This window comes from Armigeres subalbatus, chromosome 3 (genome assembly GCF_024139115.2).
Source record: "Armigeres subalbatus isolate Guangzhou_Male chromosome 3, GZ_Asu_2, whole genome shotgun sequence".
In the NCBI taxonomy this organism is placed as follows: Eukaryota; Metazoa; Arthropoda; class Insecta; order Diptera; family Culicidae; genus Armigeres; species Armigeres subalbatus.
Genome location: NC_085141.1, coordinates 4,764,538 through 4,784,281, shown reverse-complemented (window position 1 = coordinate 4,784,281; position 19,744 = coordinate 4,764,538).

Genomic DNA, 19,744 nt, shown 5'->3' with positions numbered 1-19,744 from the left:
CCGGTTCAGAGGCGATCGTGTGTTGGTCTCACGGCTCCACCGAGTGGGTGGAGCGATGCGAAGAATGGCAAAGATGATGTACGGCCACCGTTGCATGACATACTGCTTGCTACCGACGTCCATCATTTTGGAGGAAGCGGATGTGAAAGTGCCAACAACATGCCACCTTTGATGGTTCGTCACAGGAAAACATTTCGCTCCGGGTGGCTCTGATCTCTGGAGTCAATTTGTTTGATGAAGGTTGGGAATTTCAATGCAGTAAAATTGGCCATGGTATGGTTGCAATTCCAAATATGTGGCCCTATCCCGCCAGCGTCATCGTTTCTTTTATCCTGCTTTCCCTGGAAGGCATGGCTTTGTTCCCGTGCAAACTTTGTTAGCTAAAATTATTATTACCATGCATAGCAAAGGGGGTCGTGGTTCAGTGCTCGCGGCTACAAAGCAGAGCATGCTAAAGCCTCCTGGGTCCGAATCCCTGTGCGGTTTAAAACATATACCCGATTTTCCTTGTTAAAGGGTACCTCGTGCTGCTGGTCACAAAATATTACACATTCTTGTTGAATTTTTCAATGACAAGCATGGTAGTTAACCATTAAAGATAAACACTAAGTTGAAAGTTAGTATGTCCCAGTTGATAAATGCTATGCTAGAAAAAAATGAACTGCATGACACACAACAAAAATGAACTTAGCATCGGCAATTGCAAAAGGTTAATTAATTTATTATAATAGCATTCCAGAAAACATTACCCAACACAAAAAAACATCTGTTTGCAAATGTAACCACAGGGCCTAGACCCCATGCGAACAAATAAATCAATATTCAGTGCCCCAGGAATTTCCTAAAGTGCGACGATGAAGCGGTACGTGGTCGAACTATTGCATACCAGCAGCGGCATGTTGCTGTGAGCCGTCAAGCCAACGGAGCCTGGTCACATGCATCAACTCCGGTGAAACACTGAAGCATCGCACAACCACACTATCTTTCCAACACCACACCGCACCGGTAGCAGTGGCACCACGAATGGAAAGCGAGCAAGGATAACTTCCGGTCCCCCTGGAAGAAAGTTTGCAATTGCACCCGAGGGGGGTTCAGTTGCTTTATGTTGTTTGATCCGTTAAACTTAAAGGTAAGCAAGTCGTTTGGCGTTTCTTTGTTTTCCCTTCAATCATCTTATCGTGGCAAAAGTAAACGATGCATAATTCAATTCTCTTAGTTTGAGGCGGAATTTATTGCCATTTTGTTTTTCGTGGGAATATCAAATTATATTGACCTTATCGATGCATCATCAATATTCTAAGCAAATTGATTTATTTGCCAAGAAAGGAAGAAGGATTATTAGCTGGACAGACATTAAGACAACATTGGAACTTAAGTAGCTCAACTCAGACTGATTTAGTTACTGTAACACAAACACATTTAAATATTTCTGATTTTAACTGGATTGATATGAGTTATTACGTCTTCTCTGAAGTATATGTGTTACTCGGTAAATTTATCAAAGTTAACCACTACTACATACGGCTGCTCTTCTCGTGAAATTTGAGGAAAATTGATTTGGTTTATTCCAGCATTTTCCTATTAACATGAGCATACCGGAGACATAACTGGCCGACAATCTGTCAAAAATCACTTTATAATTGATAAATTATGAACATTCATTGTCTCACGACGAAAAAAACCCACACAATGTTCCCCGGGTGTCACGTCAAGTGATTGCGCTTGTTTCGAAGCGACGCGCACTATAGAAGCACGATCCATCAAGTGCTCTGCACACTTAATTTTTATTACCGAGCTCGGTTACCAGATTACCGAATTCTCAACAGCTGAGCTCTCGGTAGTCACCTCGGTAAACCACATCGACAACCGAGTGCTCGGTACTGCATTTTATCCGATGAAATGTCACAACTTACTGAAGTGTTCTGTAAAACTTACTGCGCCCTCGGTAGCACAATACTGAGCACTCCGGTAAATCATATGTCAAATAAAAATCAGTTTTACCGATTTCTCAGTACTTTTTTAACTGGTTTTCGGTACTTTTTATGCGGCGCTCCCCTGAAAAAATACCGAGCGGTTTGTATTTTAATTTTTTTATTTCAGAAATAATTACTAAGAAAAATCATTATTTTTATTATTCAGATATTCTCATATGCATATATCATTTTGCTCGCACATCCTCCGAGAATCGTTCTTCCATCGTATCGTAATCATATATCCATTCTAAGAAAACAAAATCCAATCCATTAGAAACAAAATTCGAGAAAGAAATCCCAAAGTGTGAGGCTGCGCTTTCATCGTAATGCTACGAGCCAAACGAATAGCTGTAAGTTCTGCGGGGCGTAGCGTCCTTTCTAGCATTCCAGCGATATGCGCATTATCGAGAAACATATATCTGTAAGGAAAGTGTGGAAAATATATGATAATATAGTGATATTTGGAAATATCTACAAAGAAGTTACAGCTCAATTACTTACCACACAAAATGGTAGAAATATCCATTATTCTAGATTTTTTTTGTTAGTTGAAATCTGATTTGCTTGCTCAGCTATTTTGAAGACAGATGAAGATTTACAAAAATGGCGCTTTATCAAGCATCACGACAGACGAGTTCTATTAACTGAGAAATCGGTATAAAATTTAACGATGTTGGTAAGATAACTTACAGAACACGGTAAAAATGTTTCAAAATCTATGGGAACCGAGATGCTCGGTAATTAACATTTGTGACGTTTCAGTTTACAGAGAGATCGGTGAACATTATTACAGATATCAGTTATTTTACAATTATTAACCGAGCTCACGGTATAAATTATTTTTTACAGAACAAAACCAGTTAAAAAAATTACCGAGCTGTAATTATGAATTTAAGTGTGTACCCGGATTTTTTCGATATTAGCGGTTGTCAAAATCTGGGTATGTCAACAAAATGGATCTGAGTCAGACGAACCCGAAATCTGGGTAAATGGGGACTTAAACATTTTCAGATACAGCAACATGGCGCCGACGTTGCATTCCGGAGAAAATTTTGGAATTTATCGTTGTATGCAGCAAAAATAAGGTAAGAATGGTTAAATTTATCGTGGCTGAGCATTGTCGGCACAGCCGGCAAATGATATACGTTGAGGGAAACTGTATTTTTTAACATTTTTTATACAATAACAATATTCTGAAGCGAAAAGAGCTGGGTACCGGTTACCCAGATTTTTTCGCTTACTGTTACCCACATTTGAGTTAAGGTACCCGAACCCAAATAAGAGTAACCACGGTTTTGCTGAATTTGGGTCACTTTGACATAATTATGGGTAGCTCCAGGTTAGCGTGTAGTATTGAGATGAATTAGGTTAAAACAAAATAAAATATTGGTAAATTGATTGTTCAATAGTAATTAATATTACTTGCAGTTTACTCAAATATTCGTGACAGTGTAATATGACAGTAAAAGAATTGCTTTGAAAACTGAATACGCGTAAACAACGGATGCGTTTGAGAGAAAGAGAAAAAAAAAATTTGAGGGAGCTTGCAAGCTTCAGTTTTAAGACAGATGTGAATGGAGTTGGATGTGCGCGGTGTGTGAAAAAAAAAAAGAAAAAATAAACAGTATTTACATATTTAATAGAAATCTTTGTGTTATTATTTGTGTTAAGTGAAGGACCCCGACAATGGCGCTAGTCGGTATATTGGTAAGTGCCGCAATGTTTTATATTGTGTTGGCTCAGAAAACGCATTGGTGATTGATGACGATAGAGCGGAAGGTGTCAGCTTTTAATTCGGCTGCAAAATCATGCTGCTTTATATAAGGCTGTTTAAAACTTACTTTCGTTTACAGCAACGCAGGGCTGTTAAAGATTTTTATAATATAAACAATCAGATTTTACTATTTGTGTTGCAGGTTAGGTTTACAATGCTATGCGGAAAAGGTAACCAGATCAAGATGAAGATCAATTTTATAGTTCTTTATAGTTCTATCAAATGGCATCGTGGAATCTGCGAAGTACAAAGAGTTATTCTACAATGATGTTTGAGAAGTCGAAACCATTCTGTTGAAGATGAGTTTGGTATGAAGTTATTAATTCTGAGTGTTCAGGTGTGCATATAATCCAAATATATAAGTTAAAAGAACAATAAACCTTGCAATTAACCTTTAGTGCATTCTTTAGTGGACGTCTAATCAGCGAGTCAGTATAATTTTTAACTACATTAAAAATGAACGAAATAAATTGAATCAATCATAACAGCGGTTACATAATAAAGATTAGTGGTTGCCTTGAGTACAGAGTTGAAACTTGTAAACTGAGATGACTGCGAATATTGTTGAAATTTTTCTGATTTTGATGCAAGATTGATTTTTAAGAGCCTGGTAAGATTTATCCATGACTGCATGAAAAAGATCAGTTGTTGCTATTTGTATAGTGTTAGAAAGTGAAAACTGAGCTGGATTAAGAATATTGTTGGGATTTTTCTGGTTTTGATGCAAGATTAAATTTTTAAGAGGCTGGTAAGCTCTTTCCATGATTGCATGAACAAGATCGACTGTTGCTTTGGGTATAAAGATAGAAATTGCTAGTAGTTTGAAATTGAGAGTAACTGAGAATATGATTGAACTTATCCCGATTGTAAACAATTATTGTATTTGAAACCGTTTGATATGGATGATATGAAAAATCCAATCTTCGAGAGGATTGGTGCGTCTCCGAGTGGACGTTCGATCCTGGTGGATCACATGAAAATAAATCCAATCTCCGAGTGGATTGGTGTGTCTCTGAGTGGACCTTTGATCCAGGTGGATCGTATCGCAGCAAATATAATCTCCGAGCGGTAACCTCCTTGGCTTGGCTATGACAAAAATAGCTGTGACATTAAATAGAGAGTTGAGAAGTGTAAACTGATATGAACTGCGAAATTTTTTGGATTTTTTTTTCTGGTTTTTATGCAAGATTGATTTTCTAAAGCCTAGTAAGCTTTATTCATGACTACATGAGCAAGATCAGCTGTTGCCATGTGTGTAGTGTTAGAAAGTGTAAACTGAGCTGAATTAAGAATATTGTTGGAATTTTTCTGGTTTTGCTGCAAGATTGATATTCTAGAGCCTGGAAAGCTTTATCCATGACTGCATTAACAAGATCAGCTGTTGCCATTTGTAGTGTGAGAAAGTGTAAACTGAGCTGAATTAAGAATATTGTTGGATTTTTTCTGGTATTGATGCAAGATTGATTTTCTAGAGCCTGGTAAGCTCTTTCCATGACTGCATGAACAAGATCGGCTGTTGCTTTGTGTATAAATTTTGAAATTGTTAGAAGTTTGAAATTGAGAGTAACTGAGAATATTATTGAACTTAAACTCGATTGTAAACAATTATTGTATTTGAAATCGTTTGATACGGATGATATGAAAAATCCAATCTTCGAGTGAATTGGTGCGTCTTCGAGTGGACGTTCGATCCGGGTGGATCACATGAAAATAAGTCCAATATCCGAGTGGTTTGGTGCGTCTCTGAGTGGACGGTTGATCCGGGTGGATCGTATCGAAGCAAATATAATCTCCGACTGGTAACCTCCTTTGCTTGGCTGTATGACAAAAAATAGCTGCGACATTAAATAGAGAGTTGAGAAGTGTAAACTGATATGAACTGCGAAATTTGTTGGATTTTTTTTCTGGTTTTGATGCAAGATTGATTTTCTAGAGCTTAGTAAGCTTTATCTCCATGACCGCATTACAAGATCAGCTGTTGCCATGTGTATAGTGGTAGAAAGTGTAAACTGAGCTGAATTGAGAATATTGTTGGAATTTTTCTGGTTTTGATGCAAGATTGATTTTCTAGAGCCTGGAAAGCTTTATCCATGACTACAAGAGCAAGACCAGATGTTGCCATTTGTATAGTGTTAGAAAGTGTAAACTGAGCTGAATTAAGAATATTGTTGGAATTTTTCTGGTTTTGATGCAAGATTGATTTTCTAGAGCCTGGTAAGCTTTATTAATGACTGCATGAACAAGATCAGCTGTTGCCATGTGTATAGTGTTAGAAAGTGTAAACAGAGCTGAACTGAGAATATTGTTGGAATTTTTCTGGTTTTGATGCAAGATTGATTTTCTAGAGCCTGGTAAGCTTTATTCATGACTGCATTAACACGATCAGCTGTTGCCATGTGTGAAGTGTTAGAAAGTGTAAACTGAGCTGAATTAAGAATATTGTTGGAAATTTTCTGGTTTTGAAGCAAGATTGATTTCTATAGCCTGGTAAGCTTTACAAATGACAGCATAAACAAGATCAGCTGTTGCCATGTGTGAAGTGTTATAAAGTGTAAACCGAGCTGACTGAGAATATTGTTGGAATTTTTCTGGTTTTGATGCAAGATTGATTTTCTAGAGCCTGGTACGCTTTATCAATGACTGCATGAACAAGATCAGCTGTTGCCATGTGTGAAGTGTTATAAAGTGTAAACTGAGCTGACTGAGAATATTGTTGGAATTTTTTTGGTTTTGAAGCAAGATTGATTTTCTAGAGCCTGGTAAGCTTTATCCATGACTGCATGAGCAAGATCAGCTGTTGCCATTTGTATAGTGCTAGACAGTGTAAACTGTGCTGAACTGAGAATATTGTTGGAATTTTCTGGTTTTGATGCAAGATTGATTTTTAAGAGCCTGGTAAGCTCTTTCCATGATTACATGAACAAGATCGGCTGTTGCTTTGTGTATAAATTTTGAAATTGTTAGAAGTTTGAAATTGAGAGTAACTGAGAATATTATTGAACTTAAACCCGATTGTAAACAATTATTGTATTTGAAATCGTTTGATACGGATGATATGAAAAATCCAATCTTCGAGTGAATTGGTTCGTCTTCGAGTGGACGTTCGATCCGGGTGGATCACATGAAAATAAGTCCAATCTCCGAGTGGATTGGTGCGTCTCTGAGTGGACGGTTGATCCGGGTGGATCGTATCGAAGCAAATATAATCTCCGACTGGTAACCTCCTTTGCTTGGCTGTATGACAAAAAATAGCTGTGACATTAAATAGAGAGTTGAGAAGTGTAAACTGATATGAACTGCGAAATTTGTTGGATTTTTTTTTCTGGTTTTGATGCAAGATTGATTTTCTAGAGCTAAGTAAGCTTTATCTCCATGACCGCATTACAAGATCAGCTGTTGCCATGTGTATAGTGTTAGAAAGTGTAAACTGAGCTGAACTGAGAATATTGTTGGAATTTTTCTGGTTTTGATGCAAGATTGATTTTCTAGAGCCTGGTAAGCTTTATCCATGACTGCATTAACACGATCAGCTGTTGCCATGTGTGAAGTGTTAGAAAGTGTAAACTGAGCTGAATTAAGAATATTGTTGGAAATTTTCTGGTTTTGATGCAAGATTGATTTTCTAGAGCCTGGTAAGCTTTATCCATGACTGCATTAACAAGATCAGCTGTTGCCATGTGTGAAGTGTTATAAAGTGTAAACCGAGCTGACTGAGAATATTGTTGGAATTTTTCTGGTTTTGATGCAAGATTGATTTTCTAGAGCCTGGTAAGCTTTATCCATGACTGCATGAGCAAGATCAGCTGTTGCCATTTGAATAGTGCTAGACAGTGTAAACTGTGCTGAACTGAGAATATTGTTGGAATTTTCTGGTTTTGATGCAAGATTGATTTTTAAGAGCTTGGTAAGCTCTTTCCATGATTGCATGAACAAGATCGGCTGTTGCTTTGTGTATAAAGTTTGAAATTGTTAGAAGTTTGAAATTGAGAGTAACTGAGAATATTATTGAACTTAAACCCGATTGTAAACAATTATTGTATTTGAAATCGTTTGATACGGATGATATGAAAAATCCAATCTTCGAGTGGATTGGTGCGTCTTCGAGTGGACGTTCGATCCGGGTGGATCATATGAAAATAAGTCCAATCTCCGAGTGGATTGGTGCGTCTCTGAGTGGACGGTTGATCCGGGTGGATCGTATCGAAGCAAATATAATCTCCGAGTGGTAACCTCCTTTGCTTGGCTGTATGCCATGTGTATACACACTTAAATTCATAATTACAGCTCGGTAATTTTTTTTACTGGTTTTGTTCTGTAAAAAATAATTTATACTGTGAGCTCGGTTAATAATTGTAAAATAACTGATATCTGTAATAATGTTCACCGATCTCTCTGTAAACTGTAACGTCACAAATGTTAATTACCGAGCATCTCGGTTCCCATAGATTTTGAAACATTTTTACCGTGTTCTGTAAGTTATCTTACCAACATCGTTAAATTTTATACCGATTTCTCAGTTAATAGAACTCGTCTGTCGTGATGCTTGATAAAGCGCCATTTTTGTAAATCTTCATCTGTCTTCATAATGGCTGAGCAAGCAAATCAGATTTTAACAAACAAAAAAATCTAGAATAATGGATATTTCTACCATTTTGTGTGGTAAGTAATTGAGCCGTAACTTCTTTGTAGATAATTACAAATATCATTATATTATCATATATTTTCGACTCTTTCCTTACAGATGTTTCTCGATAATGCGCATATCGCTGGAATGCTAGAAAGGACGCTACGACCCGCAGAACTTACAGCTATTCCTTTGGCTCGTAGCATTATGATGAAAGCGCAGCCTCAAACTTTGGGATTTCTTTCTCGAATTTTGTTTCTAATGGATTGGATTTTGTTTTCTTAGAATGGATATATGATTACGATACGATGGAAGAACGATTCTCGGAGGATGTGCGAGCAAAATGATATATGCATATGAGAATCTCTGAACAATAAAAATAATGATGAAATATTAGATTTTTCATAGTAATTATTTCTGAAATAAAAAAATTAAAATACAAACCGCTCGGTATTTTTTTAGGGAGCGCCGCATAAAAAGTACCGAAAACCAGTTAAAAAATTACTGAGAAATCGGTAAAACTGATTTTTATTTGACATATGATTTACCGGAGTGCTCAGTATTGTGCTACCGAGGGCGCAGTAAGTTTTACAGAACACTTCAGTAAGTTGTGACATTTCATCGGATAAAATGCAGTACCGAGCACTCGGTTGTCGATGTGGTTTACCGAGGTGACTACCGAGAGCTCAGCTGTTGAGAATTCGGTAATCTGGTAACCGAGCTCGGTAATAAAAATTAAGTGTGTAGAATCGACCCGGCCACTGGGTTGTTTCAGATTAGCGTGTACAAGTATAAAGACCAGATTTACGACTATCGGTTACTATCGTTTCTACACTCTCATCTAAGCACATATGTATAACAAAGGGAGGCAAATGTGAAACCAAATCGAATGTAGCAGGGTGTCTGATATTTAGATTCGCAACAGTGATCTTTTGGTCACACTAAAGCCTATATTGTAAAACCACTAACAGTGTTTGTAGCAATTGTTCGGGTACTCACCCGTTAGCTGAAGACCAGAGATATGACCTCCTAAAATTCTGTACTAAGTACAACAGTAATCAGCTTGACATTTCTAGCCGAAACTGTCGCAGCCACAAAGTTGATAGTGTCTAAAGTATCTAAAATCAACCACAGTTTCAAAATCTTAAATGCCAGAGAAAAGGCAGTAGAAAAGGGTTGAATGGCCTTACGTCGAAGTCAAACAGAATAAGCTATGCACTCGGAACTGGATTTCCTTCGGCTCAAGGTTCAAACTCTAAGAATTAAGAACGACCATCTCGAAAGGCAATGGGACAGCAAAGCTCTTACCCCCGGATTCACGATTCACCTCAAACTTATTCTATTCCTCCCATTGTTCAATCATTCAAGTCACAGTCTTGCGTCTCATCATCTGTCGCTACCGCTAACAAAAACGTTCAAGATATCTCCAGGTCTAGACATTTTCTACTCTCCGCAGCCAAATACACCCTAACCAGTAACAAAACTTTTACCTGCAATGTTTGTGTGGGCTAGAGAGTCTCTAAACCTCCTAAATAGAGTCCAACCAATACCTTTAGAACCCAGCGTTTGGTTAACAAGAAGAATGGCGGTTCTTCCGCCAAACCTTAACCACATTTTCAATACAAGCGCTAACACCTATCACGCCATGGGAGACAAACCTGACTTCTCAAGTCAGTTGTCTTTATTTACTCTACCCGATACGGTATTTTTTAAGCAATAGTTAGGAGTTAGGAGAATATTACAGCATATTTCCGGGAGTCGCGCTTCAGCGTAACACAGAAAAAATAAAGTACATCAAAAAGATTAAAGAACTGAAGATACGAAGTTCAAAAATTTAACTCAATAGTAGGTTGTGAATGAATGATATTAAAAACAAAGAGAGCTGCATCGACCCAACGTGTGTTATTCCGTGGACAAGACAAATTTAAATTGTTTTCAACCGGGTGAGTTAGAATAACATAAATTTGAGCTCATGAAATTTATAATGGGTGAAAATTCAACACGGGAGTGTAGTGCATAAGATCAAGCTGGCATGCTCTTCTGTGAAGTATTTCTAATGTACGTGTAGCGAACTATTTTAGAATGCGGAAAAATTTGATTCCATCCACTGTGGAAATATTTCAGTTTGCTGAGTAGTCGAGTCTGAAACTCTCGCTAGAGTCACGACAATGGCGCAGTCAGTTTGATCGTAATTGTTTAGGGGAAATGACGACTTTGTAAGGTTTTGTTCTATATTTGTCAGGGTGGTTTTTCTACTATTTGTGCTCAAATAAGGCCTAAACATTTCTTGCATGTCAAAGAATATTGCGGCCAAATTACATGGAAAAGCGGAAAATGTTACTGGGAAAGCCGGATTATCATAAAAATGCAACAGTCTGGTGTGCATTGAAGTCAATCTAGAGTGCGGCGCTGCAAAGTGCTCAATTTTTGTCAGTTTTTATAAGATCGAATAAAATACAAACTCGAGCAAGGTCGGCTGGATTTAACAAGCAGAAGCATAAGTACTAGCACGCACTGTAGCTATTTTAAGTATTTTACCAAAATATGCTTCAACAAGCTTAACTTGGCTATGTATTATGCATTATGTGGACGTGCATGTTTGGTTGCATTACCCACTGCAGTTTGACACTTATAATATCAGTACTTTGGCTGCTAGGTCGAAGCAAACTAGATATTGGTCACGCGAGTTGGAGTGACATCAGCAATCTTATACCTTTTAATCAACTGTTTAACTGGTTTAGCTACCAAGTTTAATATAATAACTGGGTTCGGGCTCGACTCACTAATCAAATGTGTGAACTGTAACATTGAATTTAGAGTTCGCACTTGCGAATGAACGCAGAACTGGAGATTGAATTTAGTTACTGCATTCGGATGTGGGCAAAGATTCAGTAGTTTAAGTATTCAGAATATGATTTGAAATTCTAATTTATGATAAGGTTTATGAATTCAATTTGAAATATTAACTTGGATATTAATTGGATTCAGTTTAAAAATTGATTGTATTTGAATTAGATTTGGTTTTGATTCAGATTTGATTTGGATTGGATTTTGATAGGATTTGGATTGAATTTTAATCAGATTTGGATTGAATTAGGATTGGATTCGAATTGGATTTGAATTGTGTTTGGAGTTTATTTGAATTTGATTCAGAATAGGTTTTGGATTGGGTTTGAATCGGATTTTTGTTGGATTCGGATTGGATTTAGATTCAATTTGGATTGTATTTCAATAGGATTTGGAATTAATTGGAATTGAGTTTGGTTTTGAATAGAGTTTTTTTTGTATCTTTATTTGAGAGGCTTTCAGCCCTTTCAGCCCCTCAGTAAATTGAATTTAGTTTGATCTAGATTTGAATTGAACCTGGATTGGATTTAGATTTTTGAAGGATTTGGATTGCATTCGGCTTAGACTTGATCTGGATTTTAGTTGGATTTAGATTAGGTTTGGGATGGATTGGATTTGGATTAGATTGTGAATTCCGATTAGATTCGGATAGAATTTCGAATTTGATTTGAATTGAATTTGTGTTAAATTTGAGTTCAGTTTGATCTGGGTTTGGATCGGATTTAGATTGAATTCAATATTTGATATTATTTGATATAATATTCTATTTGAGGATGATTCTGAATGTATTTAATTTAGATTTTAATTTGATTTAAATTTTATTTAGATTGGATTTTGATTCGATTAACATTTTAGGTTCGATTAGATTTAGATAAAGTTTGGAAGAGATTTTAATAGAACTTTTATTGGATTTTGATTTAATTTGGATTGGATTTTGAATGGATTTGGATTAGATTCGAATGGGATTTGAATTTTATTCAGATTTGTATTGAATTTGAGTTGATTGGATTTGACAGTAATTTGATTGAGAATTAACAATTATCGTATTTGGATTGGATTGGACTTGAGTTTAGATTGGATGAGGTTTGGAATGGGATTAGATTTGGAATGATTGTGGTGAGTTTGTTTATGATCTGTTTTGAAATGTATTGAGAGCGAATCGCTTTACAGTTTTATCGATTTTTCTCGTTTTCTGAGTCGTTTGCTTTTATTTAATTGTTCAAGCATAGCGAAGAAGGAATTTATAACCAGAATTTTCCTTCAATGATATATAATTATTTAGTCATTTTTTGCTCATTACAAAGAAAGAGGTTCATTACTTAAGAAAAGAGGAGGGGAAGAATGTTTCGTCCAGGGTGGGACGACCCTACGTTGTGATTATTTTTTAATGTGGTTCTCCGGACGACGAATAAAGTTACAACTGGTTCAGACTGGACTATTACTGATTTATTGCCTCCGAGAGGCAGCGTGCCAGCTCGGAGGTTACTTTCGAGACACTGTACAGAACATTGATTTCAGAGTCGCCTTTTATAGGCGACTCTTAGTACGGATACAATATACAAAATATAATTTGGGGACGTGTGCACAACATTCAAAATAAAATCTAATTAGACTGTCCTGCGCGCCAAACGATCGATTTGCCATCTGCTTGTTGGCGCGCAGTAACAATATCCGTAACAATACACAGAACAGAAAACGAATAAAGCACGCACGCTGTGCTGTTTGGCGCGTTCTTCTTCACAGCCAGCAACGACGATGACGACGGCCGATGTGTGATTGAACATACCGCCGCCCCAAAACGAACGTTTTGCAATTTCATTTTTCGTTCGTCGTCGTGCTGCTGCCGTCTGGTCCTGAAGATGCGATATTGATTCATTCGAATGCGGTGGATGCAGCGATGCCAGATTGCTTCAACACCAATTCCGTAGAATCGCTCAAAAATTTTGGATGGCCTTATTTCGGCGCTCCTCCACAATCCTAGTATACAGAATATTACACGACTGATCTCTAACTTTTCTCAATGCATAGAAATGAGATAACAACGAAACCACTAACCGTCAAAATTTATAGTTACTGGTTTTGTTATATCCTAAATTTCATGAAAAACTGAAAATAAATAGGGCATAGTGCCATATACACACACTTCCACACTCGCCGTAATGGCAGTTGCTATACATCTTTTTGATAGTAACTGTTTCCAACGCTGACACTACCGTTTCACATTTTATGTATTGATCTCTAATAGAAATTTCAACATAATTAATATTATGGACTTCCTTTTTTTTTCAAAACATTTCAAATTATTGAGCTGTAGCGATGGCGATGCTATAGTTGTGGTAATGTTGGCTCCCCAATAATTTTGAGGAAATATATTGGCGTCAGCAGTAAGATCTATAAGCACAGTGCTGTGCTATAAGGTCAGAACTAATCCAGTACATAAGTAAAACACAACCCTATTTTTACACTGAAATTAAGATTGCAAACGAAAAAAACCCTCAAAATATCGAGATTACAATCCATCCATTACCAAACTTCTATTTAATCCAGAAGTACCTCCAGAAATTCCTCGAAAAAAAATCTTGAACTAATCATCTTGGTGTTATTTCATAAATTTATCCAGAAATTCTGTGGAAAGTCTTCTAGACATTTTTCTATAAATTCTATGGGAAAAACCTCCAGAAATTAATTCGGTAAGTCCTCCAGAACATTATCCAGGCACACCTTCATTTTTTTTTAATTCCTTCAGAATTTCTCTAGATATTCCATCAAAAACTATTCCAGGAATTCAAAATTCCAGCAGGACATTCTTTGAAAAATCCTTCGCAAATGAATTCAGAAACTTCTTCGAAACCTCCTAAAGTTCTTTCAGAATTTCAGAACTTTCCACAAATTCCTTCAATTTCTATAGGACAACCTTAGTAAGCTCCGTAAAGAATTCTTCCGGAAATTTGATCAGAAATTCTTAAGGGAATTCCTCCAAAAAATCCTTTAGAAATATTTTCAGGGTTTTTTACAGGAATTATTTCAGAAATTATTTTATTATTTTTTATCGAAGTCGGTACACGAACATTTCCATTTATTCAGAAATTTATACAGTAGTTCATTTGGAACTTCCTGTAGAAAATTCTAGGACGAAGCTCTAGGAGTATCCGGACGAATTGCAAAAGGAATTTCCAAAGTTTTGTTAAGGAATGTTCGTTATTCAAAAGTCGTAAGAAGAATTTTCAGAGGATTTCCCGTAGAAACTTTCGAAGAGAGAAATGGAGAAATTTACAAGGACTTTTCCGAAGGTATTCCTGGAAGAATGTGCAATGGAATTACTGGCGGATTTCTTTGAAAATCATTTGAAACTCCTCGAGGAGCACCCGAAAGTGTTTACAAATGAATTATTGAAGGATTTTTCGAAGGAGAACTTGAGTGAATTTTTAACAAGTATTCGTAAAATAATTTCTGAGAGAATTGCTAAGGGAATTTCCGAAGGATTTTCTAAAAGAATTCCTTAAGGAACTTCCGGATGAATCCCTGAAGAATTTTTTCGAAGGAATTTACATTGAAATGTCAAATGGAATGTCCTAAAAAAACCCTAGACTTCCCAGGGAATTTTTTTATGATTGTCTCCAGAATTTATGAAAATTGGCGAAATGTATATGTAATAAAATGTTTGAGCTGTGTTATGAATTGAGCAGTCAAGAATCCAGACGACTGGGTTTTCTTGAGCCTTGAAATTAATTACGGGTATGGCATCCTTCGTTTACACCTGGTGGAGGGTAAATGCTAAATTCCACAAAGATTGCACACACGGTGCGGTTGTTCAAACTTAGCAAACTTAGAACAATAATAAGAGTGTTATTCAAGAATTTAAATAGGATGTTAGACTTCACTGTATGAATTGGTTATTTGCAACAAGCTCCATGGATCATACATAAGAATTATTTTCTATGTGATTCTTTACTGGACTTTAGGCAGTGGTAATCTCGGTCAAGGGTCGACCAGAAATAAAATTTCAAGATTGCTTTCATAATGGAAAGGGAGGGAAGAGTATCAGCATGAAAAATGAACTCTTTTCAACGCTGATACTCTTCCCTTCCTCTTCAAATGGAAGCTTGCCAGAAGTTCGTTATCTCCCATTGACCTTTCGGAGACCAATAGGACATAACTTTCAATAAATATTTGTAACGGTCTTTTCCTCTTAATAGAAACCCATATATCAGGAACATACACATATTGTTCACTCAACTTAAATTAAATTTGAAACCACACCAATTGATACTAAAAGTGTGCTAGTAAAATAATCCGTAGATTTCCGCAGAAATTTTCAAATTCCCGTAGTTTTTATGAAGCATTCAAATCCGTAGATCTACGGAAATTTCCGTAGATCTGACATCGCTGGGTGGATGGCTGATGATGACTTGACGTTGCGGATGTAGAGATGTCGTAAAATCCCGATTAATCGATTAGTTACTAATCGATTACTCTTGATTCTTGTCGATTATTGAATCGATTAATCATTGTATAGTAATCGATTCAAAATTAATCGATTATCACAACGATGAATCGATTAATCGAAATAATCAATTAATTTTCGACACCCTTATGATGTCGTAAAATTCTGATTAATCGATTAGTAACTAATCGATTACTCACGATTCCTCTCGATTATTGAATCGATTAATCGTTGGGTAATAATCGATTCAACATTAATCGATTATCACAACGATGAATCGATTAATCGAAGTAATCGATTAATTTGCGACATCTCTATGCGGATGAAGTCGTTCGATTGATGGTTGTCTCTGATGTGATCGAATTGAATTATAATCGGGTCTGCTGAAATGACGATCAGCCCGGATGATGCGCTCCGGACTGAGAGATGACGCTGCGGCCGACTACGTTTCGCCTGGCCGAATGATGCGCTCCGGCTAGGCTGATGCGGTGCTACGGCCTTGCGGCCCAGTGGGATGACGATCCCTGAAGACGGATGATACGCTACGCTCCGAATACACTCTAACTTTCACTTACTCGAGACTGAGTAAAATTGTATTGCCATCTCTTTTTTTCCCACAGAAATTTTACTCAGTTTCCGTCAAAAGCGGGACTACTCATAGCTATTTTTGTGAGAAGAAAAGAGAGGGCAATACAATTTTACTCAGTCACTGAGTAAGTGAAAGTTAGCGTGTGGGATGCTCGGGATCCGACTTGGTAGACAACGCCGGACAAGAGCGCCGAAGATGAGGCTGTCCAGTGTGCTTGCTTGCTTCTTCCTCTTCAGCGTTTTGGATCTGGCGGTCCGGCTGGAACGGCAGGCTGATCGCTCGGGATGCTCGGGATCCGAATCCGGGATCTGAACTCCACCACTACCGCTGTACCTCGTGAAACATTGCACCTCTTGAGCTTGGGGCCAAAGTTTGCTTTACCCTACACCGGAATAAAGCATGTCCCTTTCTACCACATAATGGCAGATGTAGAAGGCATTTTAAAGACCGATGAACGAAAAGAGATACAAGATCAAAACAGATGTAGAGTCGCAAACGCCATAACGAACTACATTCACGGTTTTAACAAGTCCATTGAACTGTATGATCCCGCTGAGCGGTTCTGCACATCAGCCACCAGAACCACGTCACGCTTTCTAAAACAACACCCCGATGTTTGCATATTGTCGGTTGACAAAGGTAATAGAACAGTGATAATGTACAGAGAAGAATACAACCGAAAACTGACGGCAATGATCGAGGATGACGACACCTACACAAAAGTCAATAGAGATTCAACATCAAGTTTCCAAACCAAGAACAACAACATGGCAAAACGGCTAAAAGATCTTAAGCTAATCAACGTGTATACCGCCCGACAGTTGAGTAGATACGATTCCGTTTGCCCCAGGATATATGGACAAGCCAAGGCACACAAGCGTGATCTACCACTACGGCAAGTCAATCCCAACATGACATCCCCTACATACATGTTGTCGAAGTTTGCGGCCTCAATTCTTCAAAAATCGCTCAAAAGCAAATACAGCACCACTAGTTCGTTCGCGTTTTGCCAGGAAATACAAGAAATTCAGCTACCAGCGGGATACATTATGGTGTCTCTGGATGTTGTGTCAATCTCAGGGATGCCAGATTTGAAGACATGTCTTCAATTTGAAGACATTTGAATCTCTGTGAAGACATTTATTTCATGAATACATTTTGAAGACTTTTTAAAATATTTGAAGACTTACCTTCTTATTTAAAAATACTTGAAGACAATCAAGCGACAAGCGAATAGAAAATATAATTTGATTACTAACTTATAAATTTTGCGACTTCTAAATGTAGATAATAGCAAAAGTTATACATAATAGACTAATGCCTCGGGCTTAAAATTCCAAACGTAAAAACACATTTACACTAGTCGGTTAATAAGGTTGATAACTGCAACGCAATTTAGACTTTGTTAAGAAAATTATTTTGAGCTTTTTAGTGGAATCGAGAATAAGTCGAGAATAAGAATATATTTTAAAGAACTCGATGAATTTTCTTTGTATTTTAAAAATAATTTTCAGTAAAAATTCGTTTTAAAAAATGAATTCGTGTAAAATAAAAAGAAAAAGAGGAATTTCTCATGAAAATTCAAAAGAATTGAAATTGAAAATTCTTTTAAATTATCTTGGAAATATATAATAATTTCAGTATGGATAAATAAGGGAATTCCCCCAAAATTAAAACGGGAAATTCATCTTTATTTGCGGGAAAATCATCTGAACTCCCACAAAGAATTCATTTTCATTTCCACAAGAAATTTGTCTATGTTTTCGTGGGATGTACTCCGGATTTGTATTTGAAATTTTAGGGATGCCTCTTCGGATTTTCCATGTAGCACATTTTTACGGAAAATTCTAAATTTCCACAAGAAATAATTTTCAATTTTCTCAGAAAATTTCCTTTAGTTTCCATAGAAAATTCTTACGAATGTCGACAGAATAGCCACGGTAAATTATTTTTAATTTGTACAGGAGAATCTTTTGGAAAATAATCAGAAGAATTTCATAAACAAATCCGCCAGAGTTTTTATTAAAGATTCAGTAGAAAGTTCAGGGTAAACTCGATACACTTTCTTGTTGAATTCTTCCTTGAATTCCTTTGGTACTTTTTCAAGAAATATCTTTGTGCACTCTGCCAGTATTTCAACTGGAAATCCCTTTAAGAATTTCTCCAGTAAATCCATCTCTGGAATTATTTCTGAAATTTAACATGAAGCTCATCCAGGAATTCGTCCAGCAATTCCTTCAGAGATCTTTCAGAAAATTTCTCCAGAATTTCCTTTGAAAGTACCTCTAGGAGCTCCTCCATAAGTTCGTCCAGAATTTTCTCCGTAGGATCCTCCAAGAATTCCGTCGGAAAGTCCTCCAGTCGTTCCTTCAGAAATTCCTTAGTTTGTTTCTTTCATGACTTTCTACAGCATTTCTTCCAGGAATTCCCCTCGAAGCTCCTGCAGGCATTCGTACGAAAATTCCGCCCAAGAACCCCTTCGGAAGTTTCTCCATTCCTCTTGATGGTGCTCCAATAATGTTGCCGAAAGTTTCTCCAATAATACCTCTGGAATTTCTCTGTTATTTTATTTAGGAATTCTTTCGGAAATTTCTGCAGCAGTACCTCAGAAAGCTCCTTCAAAAAGTATTTCAGAAGTTTCTTCTTAAGTTTATTCAGAAATTTCTTCAGGAGCTCCACTGCAAACCCTTATAGTTATTCCTCAGGAAAATCCCCCAGGAACTCTTCAGGAAAATCCTTCAGTTATTTCTCCCGAAAATCCCTCGGAATTCCTCCCGTAATTCCTCCGGAAGTTCCATTAACATTTCATCCGGAAGTTCCTTCAGAAATTTATCTGGAAGTTCCCTCAGAAAATCTTTTGGATGTTCCAACAGCAATTCCTCCGGAAATTCCTTCAGGAGTTCCTTTAGGAAGTCTCCGATAAATCCATCAGGGATTTATTCAGAAGTTTCTCCAGAAATTCTTCCGGAAATTTCTTCAGAAAATCTTGTGAAAGTTAAAGAAGTCTTTAAATATAAATTCAGAAGAATTCCACAAGGAAATTCAGTTAGAAAAATCCGTTGGAATTATATTTAAAGACTTATTAAAAAATCCAAGGAAAAGTCATTGTCGTTACTCATGAAGATTTAAAAGAGTACATATTCTTTTGAATTCTAACAATTTGAGTGTTAAAAAATAAACGATACATAAAACAAGGAGATGATTGAAGTTACAAACCTATTGGATTTTTAAATTTTTTCACTGATAATCATAATTTTGATATTGAAGACATTTGAAGACATTTTTACTCGACTGTGAAGACATTTGAAAATATCCACTGGCATCCCTGGTCAATCTTTACCAACGTACCCAGAGAACTAGTTCGCAAAAGCATCATAGAAAGATGGGCAGAAATCGACACGGAAATTAACATAGACCTGTTTATAGAAATCATAGAACTATGCATGGAAGCAAGCTATTTTAAATTTGGAGGTCAATACTATAAGCAGATTTT